The sequence below is a fragment of the Octopus bimaculoides genome, chromosome 21, assembly GCF_001194135.2.
Source record: "Octopus bimaculoides isolate UCB-OBI-ISO-001 chromosome 21, ASM119413v2, whole genome shotgun sequence".
NCBI lineage: Eukaryota > Metazoa > Mollusca > Cephalopoda > Octopoda > Octopodidae > Octopus > Octopus bimaculoides.
Window position 1 is genome coordinate 16,272,162 of NC_069001.1, and position 10,879 is coordinate 16,283,040.

Consider the following 10,879-nt stretch of genomic DNA (forward strand, 5'->3'; position numbering starts at 1 on the left):
ATATATATATATATATATATATATATATATATATATATACATATAGCTGTGACTTTGTGTTAAGAAGCATGCTTCTCAACCATATGGGTCTGGGTTTAGTTCTGCTGTGTAGCATTTTGGGTAAGTGTCTTCTACTATAGCTTCAGGCTGACCAAAGCCTTGTGAGAAGATTTGGGCAACAGAAACTGAAAGAAGCTCATTCAGATATATATACATACATATATATATTTATATACATATATATATGTATGTATGTATGTATATGTATATATAAAGATATGGATATTAGCGTCAAAGCTCTTATTTAAATTTTTGATATATAACCAAGGAGATCGATCCATAAGGAGTTTACTATAGACCTTTGTGGAGAAATTTATGCTATTTTGGTAACGATTACATGTTTTATCTCACCAATATATTGTGTAGATATCATTATATGAGCACATATATGTGTGTGTGTGTATATATATGTATGTATGTATGTATGGATGTATGTATGTATGCATGTATGTTTGTCATTGTGTCTGTATTTGTCCCCCACCACCACTTGACAACCAGTGTTAATGTATTTACATCCTTGTAACCTTGCAGTTTGGCAAAAGAGACTGATAGAATAAGTATTAGGCTTTAAAAAATAAGTTTTGGGGTCGATTTGTTCAACTAAAACCCTTCAAAGCAGGTCTCAGCATGGCTACAGTCAAATGACTGAAATGAGTGTAAGGCATAAACACAGAGTGCGATGGGTAAATTGTCACCATTTTATATTTTAAATTTTATGCATGTGCATTGTTTTGTATTTTGTCGACTACACAGTATAGCACGGTCAGTTCGGCACCGTCTGTGAAAAAAACAGCACCATGATGCAGTTCACTCAGCCAGAAACTTGGAAACGATATGCTATACTGCTTGGCATTCGTGCCAGAAGCTCCAATACAAACATTTTATATTGAGTGTTTGGATGTTAATCTGAGGACATACACTGAGAGTGATAAAAATCAAACATCCAGTCAACATCATGGTGTTTGGAGTGGTCACTAGTAATCGCGACATTATGGAGGCTGTGGTTGAAGTCAATGGTGATTTTATTGAATCAATTTTCTCTTTAGTATTTCAAAATATTTTTATGTAAGTTTGGTAAATATATTTAAAATGAGATGTCAGTGTTATTTTCATTTTTGTGTAATTTAGACGGCAGTTTATTCACTGAATACCAGCCACATGGTTCCGGGTTCAGTCCCACTGCGTGGCATCTTGGGCACGTGTCTTCTACTATAGTCTTGGGCCAACCAAAGCCTTGTGAGTGGATTTGGTAAATGGAAAGTGAAAGAAGCTTGTAGTATATATGTATATATATATATGTGTGTGTGTGTGTGCTTGTGTGTCTGTGTTTGTCCCCCAAGCATTGCTTGACAGCCGATGCTGGTATGTTTAATGTCCCGGTCACTTAGTGGTTCGGCAAAGGAGACCGATAGAATAAGTACTAGGCTTATAAAGAATAAGTCCCAAGGTCGATTTGCTCGACTAAAGGCAGTGCTCCAGCATGGCCGCAGTCAAATGACTGAAACAAGTAAAAAGTAATCCACACACATGCACAGACATATATGCATACACACACAAAAATCATCATGGTTTAATGTTCATCTTCCATGCTAGCATAGGTTAAATGGTTTCACAGCATCCAATAAACTGCAAGACTGCAATGAGCTCCAGTGTCTGCTTTGGCATGGAAATCTCTAGCTGGAACTTCCTGATGTCAGCCTCTTTACAAAGTGTAATATATGATTAATTACATAGTGGAAAAGTCATTTTAACACAAACATTATTTTCCATTCAATCCATTGAAGTAGGACACAGCAAGTTTGCAAGCCAGTCCCTTTTCAGAGCTTACAACATACTAGACATCAGAGGGACCATTAGGTGGAAGGCTATCAAGTTGGCAGTAGAGATAGCAAACACGCACACAGAGAGAGGCATTTTAGACCAAAATAAGGTTGACCAAATGATTTGTTAAAAAACATTATATACAACAGAAGCAGTATTAAATTAAAACAATCATCTATGTATTGCATTTCATATAAATACATCATGAAATGCAAATTTACAGCAGTATTCATCCAGAGATAATATTTCTTATGGACATGTTGAGTTTAAAAACACAAATACAAGGGGGTGCTGAAAAGTTGCTGGCTTTAGGGTTATTTTGAAAGGCCTTCTGAGTTCTTTTACAGGGCTTAGAAAAACTGAAGGGCTACTGCAATAAGTGAATTTGAGTAAAATCATATTTTCTTTTACCCAAAGCCTGGAACCTTCCAGCCCCACCCCCTCATATATATTGGAGGGAGATGAAAAATTATCTTAGCAGTGGCTGGCAAGAATATTTGCAGTTGCCTGTGAATATACATCATGGACAAGGCCCACAGAGGCCAAAATGCATCTGGCATTTTCACTAGCAACAGCTCCCTCTGATATATATATATATACTATAAGAAATGCTATCTCCAAATAAATACCACTGTAAACTTGCCTTTCAAATATATATTTATTTACAGTATGACATATAGAAGGTTATTCTATTGATTCAGTCACCAACAGACTCATTCAACCACCACAAGTTCATATAAAGGCACCGTCTCAACACTGTGGCACTTTTATCTCTACTACACTGGACTCTCATTCTCTGATATACCTATCTGAATACCTCCCCACACAGTGGCCCACTTATCTTGCAATCACCTTAAGATATATATCTCACATCTCAGACCCCCACCCGGTCTTTTTTTTTTTTATTCCTGTCTTAGACCCCAATCCACTGAGATTCCCTCCCTGCTTATATTTCCTGCTAGAGACCAGCCTACAGATGTTCAAGCTGGACATCACCTGCATCAGTCACACCACTCAGTAGACATGCCAAATGTTCCAGGCATTATTCATTGCCCTACTCTTACCACTAACTTATATTTTTATATGCAGTGGGACCATATTAGCGACCACGTGGTAGATAGCATGACAACATTTTTGACATCAAGTAATACGTGATTAAGTGAAGGTGGTGAGCTGGCAGAATCGTCAGCATGCAGCATGAAATGCTTAGCGGTATTTCATCTGTTGCTACGTTCTGAGTTCAAATTCTGCTGAGGTCAACTTTGTCTTTTATCCTTTCAGGGTCGATAAATTAAGCACCAGTTGCATAGTGGGGTCGATCTAATCGACTGCCTCCCCACTCCCTAAAAATTTCGGGCCTTGTGCCTAGAGTAGAAAAGAATACATGACTAAGTGAAGTTAACAGTTCTTATGTCTTTGAATAGCTGACTGTTTTGGCTTCAACACATGGTCTCAGATCAAATCACTTGTAAGTACATCTCTAAGATCATGTGAAGGTGCATGGCTGAGTGGTTAGGGTATTCAGCTCATGATCATAAGGTCGTGAGTTCGATTCTTTGCATCATGTGTCCTTGAGCAAGACTCTTTATTTCACATTACTCCAGTACACTCAGCTGGCAAAAATGAGTTGTACATGTGTTTCAGAGGGCCATCCTTGTCACATTCTGTGTCATGCTGAATTTCCCTGAGAATTACATTAAGGGTATGCATATTTGTGGAATTTCACGAGCAGGCTGTTCTGTTGATCGGATCAACTGGAAACCTCATCATCATAGCCGACAGAGTGCCAGGGCCTCTGAGATCATATTTCTTTTGTCTTTCTCTTTAAATCACCAGCATTTAGTCCTTACAAATTAGAACTTGTACATCCTACAGTTGAATCTGATCCATTTAGAGAGTGATCTGCTGCCTGGTTTAAAACCCTACCTTGGTCTTTGGATACATTTAGCAGAGGTCACTATGTTACAAGCATTTGAACTATGTCTCTGGTTACAGAATAACTCCATCCCCCCACTCCCCCTCTTGGGGGGGTCCTTAAATATAAAGGGCTACATGCGCTGTTTTCCACACCCTGACTAAATGGCTAGACCAAAAAAAAGTCAGGTGACAATGTCTTCTAAATCTTTCAAATATTTCATGTCACAAAAAAAGCACAAATAAATGTTTCACTACAAAAATATTAATTTTGATTTTGGAAAACATGTTTGGTTTCTCAGACATGTATCGGTGTGGCCATGTGTGTTTGCATGTGCATAACTATAACTGAATGATTAAGTAGGTTGTTAGGCCTTCAAACCATGAGTTCACGATTTCAATCCTAATGTATGTGGTACTTTGGATAAATTTTAATAGCCTTGGGTTGATGCAAGCTTTGTGAATAAAACTGGACTGATGGGAAATGTATAGAAGCCTGCTGCATGGATTGAACGAATAATTCAAAGATTAGTCCGGTTGCTCACAGTGTCATATCAACTCTGCTTTGGGGTATTATGTTAAGAGTATAAGTGAGTGTAGATACTCCAAGCATAATTGACTCGAGTATACTTAGGATGTAACTGACTGCAGAAGGCTTCAAATGTAACCGACTGTGGAATATTCCAAGACTCATAATTATCTAAGTAAGTAATTCAGTTGATTGAACAACTGGAAAACTCATCATCAAAGTAAAAAGAGAATCCATATATTTGTTTGCATGAACGCTCCTCTGTCTCTGGCACTTTTACTCTCAACTTAAATGCTGCCCACAATAGATCACTCTTCCCTCAAACTCCAACACAATCAAGTTCAAGTGTCCATATATCCAGACATTAAGGACACAATAAACATCACCGTTATCTCTCTATCTCATTCTCTCCAACATTCTTACAACCCTTTCTTCACACAAGCATCTTTCTGGTTTTTATTTCAAAATTCTTACATCATGTTCTTCAAATTAGTATTTCTTACCTATATATTTCTTAGTCATTCTTATTTGCTATTCCTTGAGTTAATATCTCTCCGATATTAAGCATTCTTAAAGTCCGTATCTCTGAAGTATTATCTTAACCTTTCTTACTGCCTATTCTTAACGTCTGCATATCTCTGCCATTTATCTTAACCAATCTTACAGCCTACTCTTCAAGTCAGCATATCTCTGACATTTATCTTAACCATTTTTATATCCTACTCTACAAGATAAACATATTTCTTTGAGGAATTTTCAAAATAAGGTTTTATATTCATGAACTGCAACAACTAATAATTTACTTTCACTTTCACAAGCACATTACATCCTCTGCCTCCACACCTCTTCCTCATCATTGGTCATACTTCCCATTCCTTCTGTAACAAAAGATACACTCTCACCTCTTAGAATTCCTTTCTCCTTAAACACAGCTAAAACCATGTGGCCTAGTGGTTATTGGATTGTGCTCCTGATCATGAGGTTACAGGTTCAATTCTCAAACTGACTGGTGTTTTATGTCCTTGAGTAAGTCACAATGAAATTAGTGTTATTGTACAGGTCCACTGTTGGGACACTCACCAAACACCTGAAGGCAATGCTTGATGGTGCTTACACCTAAATGTTACAAGCTACCCTGAATATCTCCTATAAAAAGCATCCAACTCAACAAAGACTGTATGGCAGTCTTTTTACAATCAGCAGAGGGAAAGGCAGGTGTTTTGCAAGACATTGTTGGAGAACTCAAGAATTCATTAGTGGTACACTTCTAGGGAAACCTCCCCCACCCATCTAAGATAGTAAACACAAGTTGGCAGCACAGTAAAACTTTTCATTGAATCACTGAAGGTTTTGCTGACCTACTCAAATGCTATGACGAATATAAGATGGTTGGAAACGTCATAGAAAAAAGATTTTAATGGCAATACTTCAGCTTTTTCTTACATTATTTCTGTTAAAATACACTTTCTTTGTTTCAATTAATTATGAAAATAATGAAGAATTTAGTAAAATAACTTAGTCAGTATGGCCTTAGTATTTGGAACTTAAATTAATGTGAAATTTTGATGGAAGGTTTTAATTAAATCACTTTGAAACAGAAAGTTTGTGTCATAGAATAAGAGGTCGTCTCAGGTGAGTCAGTATCAAAAAAAAAAAGTTAAAGTCAGTCTAAAACAGTGCACTACTTAACTGCTTCAATATCTACCCACCTGAGACATCCCCGGTTCTATAATACAGGGTGTCCACAAAGTCTGGGTACATGGAGTAAATAAATTCATAACATAAACAATTAAATATAAGAAATAATAGTTTCTTAAAGTATGTGTTAATCCTCATGTACCCAGACTTTGTGGACACCCTGTATAAACAACATGCTCTAAAGTGACCTAAATTGTCATGTTAATTTATGTTCTAAACACCAGCTTAATAACAACAAAATTACTTTACTTTACTAAGTTCTTCATTTTTGACAAAATCAATTGAAACATAAGGAGTCTCTTTCAAAAGAAATATAGTCCCAAAAGCTTTAAAATCAATGCAAACATTTAAAAAATTTGATGAACTTTTACATTGAATTAGAAATCTTGTATTTAATATGGTGGCATATTCAACTTTTATTTCTTTTACTGGTTTCAATCATTGACCTGAGGCCATGCTGGGGCACAAATTATAAAAGTTTTAAGTCAAATCCAGCAGCTATAAGGGCTTCAGTATTTGCATCAGTCTGGTAATTATTTTAGTGATCTCTAACAACTTGCTAAGTTATGCTTTTGATAGAAACAGATGCAACCTGACATACTAGTTTATATTGGTAAAAATAAACACAGACACAAACTTATATATGTATATATATATAGCTGGCTTCCATACAGTTTCTATCTATCAAACCCTCCTTACAAGGTATTGGTTAACTCAAAGCAATAGCAGAAAATACTTGTAGAATTGAACATGTAACCTCAGTGTTATGAAACAAAACTTTTTAATCACATAGTTGTGTTTGCACATATGCTCTTATTTTAAATTTAACTATTCTCTTTTAATGCTATGAAGACCTGTTGGGGCAGCAAAAGCGAAATCGTGATGGCACCTGTACCAGTGGAGCACTGTCCGAGCGTGTTCATTGCCAGAGCAGCTGTCTGGCTTCCGTGCCAGTGGCACATAAATAGCACCATTTGAGCATGATCGTTACCAGTGTTGCCTTCCTGGCACTTGTGCCGGTGGCATGTGCAAGACATTCAAGCGAGATCATTGCCAGTGCCGCTGGACTGGCTTCTGTGGAGGTGGCACGTAAAATACACCATTTTGAGCGTGGTCGTTGCCAGTACTGCCGGACTGGCCTTCGTGCCGGTGGCACATAAAAGCACCCACTACACTCTCGGAGTGGTTGCCGTTAGGAAGGGTATCCAGCTGTAGAAACTCTGCCAAATCAGATTGGAGCCTGGTGTAGCCATCTGGTTCACCAGTCCTCAGTCAAATCGTCCAACCCATGCTTGCATGGAAAGTGGACGTTAAACGGTGATGATAATGTTGATAGAAGAGAACAAAATCTACAAGCTTCGCATACTAAGATACAAGATCGCCATCTATAATATAACACCATATTTACTCATGTGTAAGCTGCACCCCTAATTTAGTATTAAATCTTAATATAAAATGTTTTCACTTCATAGTTTTAGCTTTGTCCCTTGTGTAAGTTTTTCACTTAACCCTTTAGCATTTAAATCAGCCATATCCAGCCAAAATATTCTCCCTGATCTGACTTCTCACACCTACCCTACAATGTCATTCTAAGAATAAACAATCACATCATTGAAATCTCAAAGCTACAGGATAATGCATTGTTAATTCAAAATAGTGTGAATAAGTATTGCATTTGAGAGAGTAATCTGAAAGCTAAAGGGTTGAAACCAAATATAAAATAGTGTGACTTACAAGTAAATATGGTAAACCTAAAAGCAGTGGCATAGAGTGGGTGGGGCTACTAGGGCAGCTGACCTGGATTCAAAATTCTTAGGGGCACAAAATTTAAAAAAGAAATAGATAAAAAACTGTGTGCCCTCTTGCCCGAAGCATAAGTAACCCACACCATCTTGCTTACTTGCTTAAGTTCTTCACTCCCTATGGAGCATTAGCAACGTTTCTCCTCTAATCCATATAACCCCTCGTAACATTTTCATTTTTTGGAATTTTCAGAAAATTTTTGGTAATTTGTGTTCTACATATGGGAATTCCTATGATTATGCAAAAACAAAAAAAAAAAATTTGTGTGTGTGACTTAAGTGCTATTTAGCTGTTATTTTTAGCACATCTTATGACCACCTGATACCCTCTGCTTTGTTAGCCACTCTGACATATTGATGTTTTACAATATCTTTCTCACCATAAACACATTTGCTGGGATTTAAGCAAAAAATTTCGGCTGTCTGTATTTTAAACTGTGGTTTTCTTTTTTTTAAATTCGTAAATTTTTTTTATAATCTTGTAAAAAATTTCAAAAATCAAAAAAATAATATTTTTTTCATAGTCATAAGAATTCCTGTGTAGAATACAAATTCGCAAAAATTTTCTGAAAATTCCAAAAAATAAAATAGTTAGGAGGGGTTATATGGGGTGCTTGAAGCAGAAATCCACCCTGGATTGAGCTGTCTTTTCTGCTTCTCTCCAGTTGAATTCTTCTTTCATCTTGCCTCCATCTATTTTTAGGGTGTTAACTCCTCTGTCTCATGGGTTCTACGATAGGGCCTGATGCAAAATGCAGGATGTTGGTTTCTTTTCGGATTTTCCTGCACCATGTCCTATGATTTCCTGAAAGAAGGCCTTCTTCTAGGTTTTGCTGGTTTTGAATTATCATCAATACTTCTGTAAGTTTGGGTTTTTTTCTAGGTAGTAGTGTTGGCCCTATTATTTATTTACGGATGGGTTCCAACCTGGGTCACAGCAACAAAGTCCACCCACCATACTTCTCAGTCCATCATCACTGTCTCAAGGTCCTGGATACATTCCAGGCCAATGTCTGCAATCAAATCATCAATGTGTGATGACGTTTCTATCTTCTTGCATCACAAGACTAATTTGGATGCTTCCAGGTCAGGGTGGTGCATACTGTGACCAGATAGTCGCAGCCGTCTTTGCTTGACCTTCTTGTTAACTTTCATCAGGTCTCCATAAAGGCATTCATTTCTCATATGCTGCTGCCATTTCACATTTACGGCCATTTGTAGCACCTTTGTGTAGAATCCATTTAGTCCATTTGATAATTTCTTTGCCAGTATCCATGTTTCACTGCCATTAATAGCACTGATTCGACAGTTGCAATGAACAGCTTCATTTTGATTTGCCTGGGCAATTTGAAGCTCCAGACCTCAGTTTGTGACAGGCTGTCCATGCTTGTGCCTTCCTAATCCTAATGTTGGCTCTTATTCTGGCCCTTATCCTTTGACTTGTCCAACTTTATTCCAAGACTATTTTTATTTAAATTTTCTTACTGTTATTTCAAATTTAGTTTTATAATTTTCTTGCTGGATGTAAAAACAAAAGAATATATTTCAATTTATTTAGGCATTCATTAATTTAGATTTCTTTTTAAATTTGTGAATTTGCTTTATAAGATTTCTGATGTAAAACCATATTTTGAAACAGATATTGTTATATTTCAGGATTGTTATTTTTTTTCTTTTTTTTTTTTCAAAATAAACACAAGAACTATATATTCATTTTTCATTCATTTTATCTTATGTCTATTGTCTGAAAATCTTTCACCACATACCTGTGACCTCTTCAGTAACTTTTCCATCCAACATGTCACCTCCTGTTCTGTTTAGTTCATCCTCTGAGAAACAGAAGAGTTGCTGAAGAGATCACAGGTATCTGACGAAAGATTTCCAGACAATGGACAGGAGATAAAATAAGAACAATAATAAACAAGTGAAGAATGAATATATAGTGTGTGTGTGTGTTTTTTTTGAAAAAAAAAAAAAAAAATGACCGTCCCAAAATATAACAATAGATGTCTTTCTAATTATTTTCAAAATAGAATAATTCTGGTTATCTAACAGTAGAAAATCTACATCAACAAATTTTATCCAACCCATGCAAACATGGAAAAGTGGAAGTTAAAATGATGATGGTAGTGGTGATGGTGATGATGATGTTGGTGACGGTGATAGTGGTGATGACAGCGATTATGACAATAACAACAACAACAACAACAACGATGATGATGATGATGATAAACATGGTATTCTTTCATTCTGTTCAGAATTAGAAATACAATTCTTTCTAGAATAGTCAGAATGCCTGAAGTTTGGTGAAGGGGATTAGTTACAACCATCAATCCTTGTACTTGACATGATAGTCTTTTTGTTTTATTGACCCTGAAGGAATAAAAGATAAAAGTTGGCCTCAGGTAACTTCAGCCAGATTTGATCCCAGAACATAAAGACACAGAACAAACACCCACCCACTCCTCAAGACATCTTCTCCAGCTTTCTAACAATTCTGCTGTTCTCCCAGAGATACAACGAACTCATGTATCTAAAGTGGACTTTGAACCCAACATCTTTGAGTAAGTAGGTAGCTTATTGCATAACTCACTGCTTGGCCACTTCGAAGAGAAAAAAGAAAAGCAAAAAACTACATGACCCTGCTCCAATCGTGGCTAAATCGAACCAACATACACACACAATCTACCTGTCTGTCTCTCACTCTGTCTCTCACACTCTCCCCACATTTCTTTCTCTCTCTCTCTCTCTCTCTCTACCACTCTATGCATTGTTATACACACCACACTTAGTTCACTTGTTACAAGGATGATTAGCCAAGTATATAATTTAGAATGACATGATATGACATGACAAGTCTAGAGATGTAGAATTTATTTTATTTCATTTCTGTTTTCGTTTTTCTTTCTTTACTTAGAGATAGATAATAAAAGAAGAAGAAGGAAAACAAAAACACAAATAAATAAAAATAATTGTTTAGCAATCTAACACCAACAAAAATTACATCAAATATGTGAAGGGAAATGTTTTTTTTTTGTTTTGTTTTATAGTTTTA